The sequence below is a fragment of the Furipterus horrens genome, unplaced genomic scaffold, assembly GCF_987537825.1.
Source record: "Furipterus horrens unplaced genomic scaffold, mFurHor1.1.pri manual_scaffold_2, whole genome shotgun sequence".
Classification (NCBI taxonomy): domain Eukaryota; kingdom Metazoa; phylum Chordata; class Mammalia; order Chiroptera; family Furipteridae; genus Furipterus; species Furipterus horrens.
This window is the reverse complement of record NW_028327172.1, coordinates 108,639,151-108,649,318: the sequence shown is the minus strand read 5'-3', so window position 1 is coordinate 108,649,318 and position 10,168 is coordinate 108,639,151. Positions and strand designations below refer to the sequence as shown.

The 10,168-nt window shown below is 33.4% G+C and overlaps 1 non-coding gene across 1 annotated transcript; it reads right to left on the bottom strand.

Moving 5' to 3' along the window:
• Nucleotides 1–4,502: 4,502 nt before the first annotated feature.
• LOC150019277 (U6 spliceosomal RNA) lies at nt 4,503–4,609 on the bottom strand. Its single transcript, XR_016509421.1, has one exon. It is a non-coding gene; the product is annotated as a U6 spliceosomal RNA (small nuclear RNA).
• Between the last annotated feature and the right edge of the window lie 5,559 nt (nt 4,610–10,168).

Here is a 10,168-nt window from a genome sequence, read left to right as displayed (position 1 = left end):
AGGTTAAACTCTTTTTTGTTTTAATTTATATTTTTTTTCTATAAAATAGCTATCCTAATATGAAACATACTCAAGTGGCCTTTAAAGCCATGGGCCCAGTTATACACATATTTCTTCAATAAAAATATTGAAAAAATTTAAAGATATTCTTTCTACTATAAAGCAATTCAACTACCATAAAGCAATCATATTGCTGCCTCTTTGTTAGCATTGCATTGTTATACCTGTAATAAATACAATTTCTTTTCACATTGTCTCTCATTTTTGACGTCTAGTTATGTTAGTATTAGTAGCATATAATATCTTCAGTATTTCTATCATATAAAACAATATTGATGTACATACTGACAGATGATTCATCTTATAAGCAGACAATGTAAACTCACAATATCAGCAGATACAGTACAGTACTGTAAATGTACTTTCTCTTCCTCATGGTTTTCTTAATAACATTTTCTATTATCTAGCTTACTTTATTACAAAAATGCATTATACATAATGCATATACAAAATATTTGTTAATTGACTTCATGTTATAGGTAAGTTTTCCAGTCAACCAACGGTAGTTAAGTTTTGAGGGGGTCAAAAGTTACACACAAAACTAGGACTGTGTGGGGTCAGTGTCCCTACCCCCATGTTGTTCGGGATCATCTGTAATTACTGTGATGTATGTAAAAATGTAGACTGGTTAATTCATGCTGTAATATGTAAAAGGACACAGAGGATAATTGTGACACCATATCATTTAAAAGCCACTCTTCCCTAAAATACTGAAAATCCCGCATCAACAAGAAAAAACAAACCTAGAGATCTCTCATCGTATGCAATATTTATTAATATAAACACATATTAATAGCTATCAAAAAACTATTTTTCTAAATATGCATTGATGATCTTCATAAAATATAATTGCTATTCTAATATTTTAAAGTATTTAATTGCCTAGAATCCAGTAGTTGTCTCCTTCAGAAAGAAACACCATAATCACAAATAACTTTATCTCTCTCATAATTTTCATACTCAAAATATTTAGTTTTCTTGGAGTTTATTTACTAAGAGTTAATATTTTATATTTACCTTGAAAAGGTTAATATTTCCTTAAAATTAATTTTCTTTATAACTTATCTACTTAACTTTCTGATACAATAAGACAATTTAAATAGCTATTTAAATCTTATAAGAAATAATAGCTATTGTACCTAAATGAATTTTTTCACTTTGCTAGTTTATAGTCTAAACACTACAGAAAATATACCTCTGGCATAATATTGTATGTATTAATATATTTCTTCCAGAGAAGGAAAACTCTGACTCCAAAAAACCTCCGCTGCCTTGCGGCATACCTCCTCAGGGGAAAGGCTAAGGGAGTAAACCCCGACAGAAAATCCGGAGCCGGAGTCCCTAAGGCGGTTTGACGTTGTAGTCAACACCGGCAACTCCTGCGGCGCACCTGAAGCCAAGCTGTATCAACTCCGTCTTTCCCTTGGATCCTTCAGCTGCGAAGAGAGGGGGGGTCTGCTGCATGGGCAACAGCAGACCCTCCATATCACCCTGCCCAGGCTCTGTAGCTTCAGCTTCATCGCAAGATGTCGATTCAACACGGGAGGAGACAGATACGGTGTCACTCTCGAGTCGGACTGCACAGCCATTCTCGGCTGTGCAGATAGACTCTTAAGAAGCTACACCATCGTCTCTCGAGACGGACGGCTGCCGACAATATATTTCTTCAGGCAGCTTAAATTATATTTTCTCTTTGTAAATGCAGTGAGATGACATTGTTAGTTTTTTTAGAAATTAAAGAGCTAGCTATATTTTACTAGTGTGTGTGCACTTCAAAGGCAGGGACTGTACTTTAGTCATCTTGTTAAGACTATCAGCTTGTGCCTAGTATGGAACCTTGGCCATATTTATTGATCTGGTACAGAAAAATGACAAGCACTTGTCCTCCAAGGTCAGAAAAACAGAACTTGAATTCTGACTACCACTGCGTTATCGGTATAGGCTGAATAGTCACCCTCTAAGTATATTTCCAAGCAGTAACTCCCAGTTCATTATGTCACCTTATTTGGGTCTTTACAGATGTAATTAAGTTGATGATCTTGAGGTGAGATAACATCATCTTGGATTTAGAGTGGGCCTTAAATCCAATGTCCTTATAAGAAACAGAAAAGGAAAAGACAGAGGAGCGAACAGAGGGAAGGCAATGTGAAAATGAAGGCAGAGATTGGAATAGAGTCCACAATGCCGAGAATTGCTAACAGCCACTCCTAGGTGACAGGAATGGAACATGGAAATGATTCTCCTTTACACCTCCAGAAGGAAACAAACCTTGCTGACATCTTATACTCTTGAGTTCTGACTTCCATAATAATGAGAAAATAAATTTCTGTTGTTTTAAACACAATATTTTTGATAATTCGTTATGGCAGCATTAGGAAATTAATGCAGGCATTCATTCACAAAGAAAGTTAAATTTCTCACTTAAATTTGAGGCTAATGACCATTTTTCAGATCTGTTAAGAAAATTAAATGAGGTAACCTTGACCACTTAACCCGATGTGTGATACCCAGCAGCACTCACACACATTGGTTACCCTTCCGAAAACCATGCAAGACCCGTCTCAACTAGGATTTTTCAAAAGAACATATCTAAAATATGCTTGTCTTACCAAGAAGTGTAAATATAATTTGTATAAGTTTACATAAATGACAATCCATTAAATGGCAATTTTATGTATATTTCCCATATTGCTGATGATTTAGAAACCAGCATGATGAGAAAATTTAATTAAATGCAGTGAATATTAGTTATTTGGGAATTACATGACACTTTCGAATCTCCTGTAATATCAGTGAGTCAGATAAACACTTTTCATCTTTTTCCTGAACATTTGCTGTCCTGACCCTTCCACAGGGCTGTCCACATGGACCCCAATGTGAAGTGTAGTGGAAGAATGAAAAGACAAGGGAGGGACTCTGTCTACACTTTTAGCTCCCGGAGAACCAGAGAAAACTTTTTTAGCTCTAATTTGAAGAATAATTATATTATTAATTATAATAATTATATTATTATTAATAATTATATTATATAATTATATTATATTATTATATAAAGGTGTTAATCTCGACATGCAGCAGACCCCCCCTCTCTTCGCAGCTGAAGGGTCCAAGGGAAAGACGGAGTCAATACAGCTTGGCTTCAGGTGCGCCGCAGGAGTTGCCGGTGTTGACTACAACGTCAAACCGCCTTAGGGACTCCGGCTCCTGATTTTCTGTCAGGGTTTACTCCCTTAGCCTTTCCCCTGAAGAGGTATGCCGCAAGGCAGCGGAGGTTTTTTGGAGTCAGAGTTTTCCTTCTCTGATGTGCCCTGACTGGAAGATCGAACCAGCGACACTTAGCTCGCAGGCCGACACTCAATCCACTGAGCCAAACCAGCCAGTGGTGGTAATAGATCAGATATTAATATAAATAGTTAGCAATACTAACCCCTGACTTGTCACCACAACTTCCTTTATGCTGTTATTAATATTAAACAGGACAAACCACCTATATGTTATTCTGGTCTCCACTTGTTAGGACTTTTGTTGTTGCTACATAAGGAAATGGCTTCAATGTAAAGGCCTTCAGGACTCTTTCTTGTTGTTTGTGTCTTTGTTCATGTTTGTTGTTTCCCTTTGGGCACTCATGAGACCAAGACCTGGAGACAGAGAAAAAGCTTCATGTGCTCAGTGATCCAAAAGGGACTGGATTTAACTGAAATATGTGTAAAGCCTTATTGAAAAAGTTAACAAAGGAAAGCACAACACTGATTGTGTGTATGTGTGTGAGTGCAAGAGAAAGAGAGAGAGAGAGGGGTGATATCTAGGCAGAAAGAGGGAGCCATTCTCGGCGGTGCAGATAGACTCTTAAGAAGCTACACCATCATCTCTCGAGACGGACGGCTGCCGACGACGAATCTCGACAGCCTGACCCCTACATTATTTTTTGTTATTTTTAATGTTTTGCTTGTTTTGGCTATTCTTTAACATGACAGCAGAGACACATACTCTTGTTAATAATAATAGTAAATAGAAGTTTGGCCAAAAAAAGGTATATAACATTTTCTAACAAATAATATATTGTACAAAACAAAATTTTAAAGAGACAAGGCTGCAAAACTCAGAACTACCTCTAAATATGCATTAAGGAAATTCTGATCAGCAAGGTTCAATAAAACAATCCCAATGCCCAATGATTTTTTCTTTCCCATGTAAATTGAAAAAAGAGCAGTTAACAATTTGATTAAAATATTTTATTAATTTCAGATATTAATTGACATTTAATAGATTTAAAATGATACACTATATAAATATTATTTTAAAAAATTTGTTGGCATATAATCATATATTGGTTATATTAGTTTCTAGTAAAGAATATTGTGATTTGCGACTTTTATACTTTACATTGTGATCACCCCACCAATTCTAGTAATCATCTTTCACCATGTAATCTTAACGCAATAAAAACTATGGAATTCTTCATGAATTTGCATGTCATCCTTTTATGGGGGACATTCTAATCTTCTCTGAGTCATTCTGAATTTAGTATATGTGTTGCTGAACTGAGCACAGGCGAAGGTTCTCAATATAAGAATGTACTTCAATCTGTTGACTAGAGATTAGTAAGTCTCTCAGTCAAGTGGGTTCTCTAAATTTATTATGTCTACCAATTTTTCAAATACTATAAAGCCAATAAAACCAGACATTAAGAAACTAAAAGTTCAATTTATAGATGTTTACAACATTGCTCTGAATGAGACTTAGCAAGGGTTACAAGGAGTGGCGAGGTAGGAAGAAGGGCCACTAGGGAACATTCCTGTGGGGGGGTCTCCCAGAAAATCTTTGTTCAGTGCGTTTTTAGTCTCTCAGAATTGTACCTTTAGTCTCTCACATTTGAAAACAGACCAAGAACAAATTGATTTCTTATGGAAGATTCATCTAAACAAGGTTCATGTGAAAGCTGTGTAAAAATCAATGTCAATTTATTGATTTCCAATTTCAGTCATTCTGCTAAGGAAAGCAGATGCTAGGGCCATCCGACCCTGGCTATAAGTATGTTATCTCTGTAGATGACCGGTGGAAAGGCAGCTCACAGATCCAAAAAAGAAGGGTGCATGAGCATGGAATAATACAGACAAAAAAAAAAAAAAAAAGCTGGAGCCTTGAGTTATCTAATGTGTCCATTTCCACAGAAAAGGATGAAGAAAAGTAAAATCGAAGTTAGATCTAACATTGAATAATAAATACTGCAAATATGTTATATGGAATAACAGAGAAAAAAAGGAAGATGACATTAAATAAATTGATAAACCCAAAAGAAAAAGGAATAAATCAGAAGGAACAGTGGAAAAATATAGTTTGAAAAATCTATTCTCACAAAGCTTAGCATCTTAAAATTATTTCTTCTTTCTTTAAGATAAATATTATTGTAAATACAAACTTTATCATTCCTTTATTCTTGAATTTGTTTCTTGTCGCCATTTGCTTATTAAACCAATTTGATTTTAAAAAATTAATGTTTATCCCTGGCTGGTGTGGCTCAGTTGGTTGGAGCATCGTCCTGTACATAGAAAGGTCATGGGGTTGATTCCGTCAGGGCACATACCAAGGTGGGGGTGGGTGGGTGTATAAAGCAACCAATTGATGTTTCTCTCTCACATCAATGTTTCTCTCTCTCTCTCTCTCTCTCTCTCTCTCTCTCTCTCTCTCTCTCTCTCTCTCTCTCTCCCTCCCTCTCTCTCTCCCCTTCTCTTTTTCTGTCTTTTAAATCAGTAAGCATGTCCTCAGGAGGTGAGAATAAAACACAATTGCTATTCAGCTCTTAAAAAAGAAAAATGAAGGAAGTTAATTTAAAGCAAATGAGGGGAAAATATACTTGAAAAATAGATACTATTAATTTTTTACTAATTGAATTAAATGGCTGTTGTTTCATAGAATACTGATATATTTTCAAGGGTAGATAGAAGTACAATGTGCAAAACCCTCTTGAAACATTTAATCCTTTAAACATAAGTAGCAAAAATAATTTCCCTTTTATAAGGTAATCCCTCAAAATATTTATCAAACAAGAATATGTATTTTTTTTCATGTTTATGTCCTGTTTTAAATATACAATTCCAGGTTATTTGTGTTAGAAAGGTAACTGCTGTCTGATTTTAAATAGGAAGGCTGTATTATTTTCATGTGTAGTCATTTCAATTAGATAGACATTCAACTACCTGGAGAATAGCTCAGCTAAATTAGATATAGGCACACCTTGTTTTATTGTACTTGACTTTATTGCACTTCAGAGATATTGCATTTTTTAAAAAATGAAGTTTTCTGGCAACCCAGAGTTGAGCAAGTCAATTGGCTTCATTTTTCCAACAGATGTGCTTACTTTGTGTCTGTCAGTTTTTGGTAATCCTTACAATATTTCAAACTTTTTACTATATTTTTTATGGTGATTTGTGACCAGTGATACTTGATGTTACTATAGCAATTGTTTGGGAGTGCAACAATTGTGCCCATATAAAGTTCTCTTTAAAAAAAAAGGAATCCATGAGTTTTCTGTTAGCAATAAGAAAGCTCTTCTTTATTCTTTTCACCCATCCACGACCCCTTAGGGAACCATCACTTTACTCTCTGTATCAATGAGTTTGTTTCTGTTTTGTTTATTCATTTTTTTTTTAGGCTCCACATATAAGTGTGGTCATAGAGTATTTGTCTTTCTCTGCTTGATTTTTTTTTTTTTTTGTATAAAAATTTACTGGGGTAACACTGATTAATAAAATTATATAGGATTCAAGTGTTCAATTCTATTTGCTTAAAATAATTAAATGCATGTGCTTTCATTTTATATTTCATAACATAGCTCCTGAAATTTTTGAATTTATTAAATTTTAAAATATTTTGAAAAAATAAGACACATACCTCTTAGAAATGCATAATTCTATAATTCAGAACTTAAAATGGTTACTATAATCACAAAATGTAAAACAATAACAAATATAAAATTAGTTCTTGCATTTTGGAGTATTGGGATAGAATTTTATGAGTCAAATCTTTGTAAAATTTTATTCAAATTACACATCTTAATTCACAAAAATTTCAAGTAGGTCTTACTAGCATGCGAAAGAGCATCACTCACTAAAATTGATTATAATTTTTAAAACATAAATTAGTAGGAAATTAAGAAGTCAGTATCATTAGACTAGATGATGTATCATTTTAGCATTAAAATAAAAATTAGTCTTACTATTCAAATAACTTTTCAAGACTCCCCCTTACCCAAGTTAGTTAATTATTCTGCAAGCATTTCTATTAAACTAAAAAGTATTAACCAAGACTATATTATTTGCAATTTCACTTTGATCATTTATTTCTAACAAAAGTATATTTGACTGGTCCTGTTAACTAAAATCCATAAAGTGTTTCCTGAAATGGAGATGTGAATCCTTTCATTTTATATTCATAGCCTTTCAGATTACCTCACTATCTAGGCAATCTCTCTGTGTTGCTAGATTTTGTTGTGGGTTACCACCAAATGAAAATTGTTAAATTAGATATATTTTTGAAATTGTTAAAGTGATAGCCATAAAACAAGGAAGTCCTTAATACTGAATACAAAAGGAAGAAAAAAAAAAGCTTTGGTTAATTGTAACCTCAAAAAAGTATATTAGTCACTGCTTCCAACAGTCATAAATATAAATGCTAGAATCAGCAATCAACTGTAATATGTCTACATAGGTGTTGGTTTTATAGAATAGGGTAGGAATAAAGGTATATAATATCAATAGTCTTATGTTTGTGTATAGAATAAAACATTCACTCTTTCAATATCATGTCTGTGATGAGACCTACAATTACAAATATTTAAGAAGGCTCAACTAATACATAATTCAGAGATCCTAAATCTTGTGTTTAACCAAAAGGAAATTAGCATTCCAAATCCATGTTTTACAAGTTTACTAATTCCAAGTTCACATGTTTAGGAGGGTAATATCCATTTTATGGATGGTCTTATATATTGAAACAGAATACATTTTAATTTTAGTTGCTCAAACTAATGGAAACCATACATTATTTTAATGTTTTCCTCATTTTAGTAAGATTAACTGTCATTTAACCAGAACCAATAATCTGAAATCTCAAATATTTACTATTATTTTCATATTGCACTTTGATTTTGTGAAAGTGAGAAATCACTTTATCTAAATTGAAGAGTATATTTCCATATCTTTTATATTTTCACTCATTCTTTCAGGTCACAAATCACAAATTCAAATTTCCAAAATGTTCTAGAAAGAATATTTTCTCTTTCCATAATAATATTCTTTTATCTTCAGTGATATAACATATGTATAAGAGTAAATTTTTACTTCAAAAAGAGGTCAATGAAAAATATTTTATCTCATTATAATCCTTGCTGTAATTTTTAATTTTTATCAATTAACATTGCACCAATACTTACATAAAAGGTACCACAGCTTCAGTACACAAAGAGTTAGGTAATGGAGAAAAAGATAAAAAGAAATAACAACAAGGGTCAATCAGAGACCCGTTGTTGATTATTTAATTTTAGGGGGATATTTAAGATAGCTAAATCTCATCTTCTATTCACATTACTGGTTCTTTCTACCATAACTTTATACATAAGAATCTAAACCTTGAACATTCTTTCATGAAAAAGTATATAGTACAAGTGCATAGCTTTGTTTGTTGTTTAGCCAGCTTTATCATGATGTAAAGTACTTTATTTTTTAAAGAGTCGATTCACAGATCTTTCTCAGTGAATATGACCAAATCATGTTTCTCCTGCTAACAGTGAAGAAAACCATTATGCAAACAGAACTGCACTTCTGAATCACCTTTAACATAGTATTAAGATGAATCTATTTGGCATTTATTGGTAGGCCCGACAATTAGAATCACGTGGTGTACTGCTGTAGCAGCCTATAATGGAAGTAATCAACCATGATTTTCTGATGGATGCTGGTGTGGGAAAAAGAAGATACAAGGGTGGAATGGGCAATGAAAATAGCTCGTTCTCAAAGTCTGATGGCACTTTGGAGATCCCACATATTACATTTACATATACATCTCTCATTGACAAGAAGTTCATGTTAAAGCAGACAAGCTGTTACAGAAATCTCCTCACTAAAATGCAAGTATCTGATTAATTGGCAAGGTGCATATATCTATAACACAGCTGAACAAGGTTGTAAAGTCTGGGATTTCTATCTAAAAATTTATAGATTATTTTCAAATTTTCTGAATCGTATGACTTAGAAATAAGTTAAGGCGGTTAGAAAGTCAAGTTTGCTTTAAATTCACTGAAAGAAGATTTCTTTTAACGGGTTTTTCCTTTGCAAGAAGAGGTCTCATTAACTGCGGCTAAAACACAGCTCTGTATAAGAGCTCTCTGAACAAGCATGTATAGGAAGTTAGGGTTTAAGAAAGCTTACTGATTCGGCTGGCAGAGAAAGTAGTATCATTGTTGCTAATTAAAAGTGAACTGAAATAAGAGCCCCTTCTGTCTTCGCCCCAGACTTTGAGCCATTACCGAAGCCTCAATGAGCTGGGCAACATTGCAATGCGGTTTTCTTAAACGGGCTGCATAACGACAAACAGATAAGGAAGAGGCAAAGGGAACCACTTGCTACAAGCACGTTATAGGTAATATACAACATTGGGAATTGCATATTGACCTTAGGGCATTTGGTCTCAATCCGCATGCCATGCTACATCACAGGAACACATAGTCATGTTTACAACACAGAGCTGAATTTAAGACTCACATAATTGCCTGCGAGAAGGTACAGGAGCACTTCCATAAGCTGTGCCCTGTAAATAAAACACATTTTTTTTTTTTTTGGAGCAACTGATCATTCGAAACAGTAAAATATGGTAAAAAAATGAACAAAGAAAATGAAATAAATAAAATAAATAAATAAATAAATAAGGTTCAAGAGGCTGTTTTTGTTAACTAAAGCTTTTGAGTGACTATATGTGGCAGAGATAATATATTAAATTAATATTTGTTTGAAATTAAGGAAAATATGTAATTCACCAAAATAAGATATAGAAATAAAAAGTATAGCAAAATATGGGAACATTTAATTTTACAGAAAGAAAGTTTGTGAAAAGT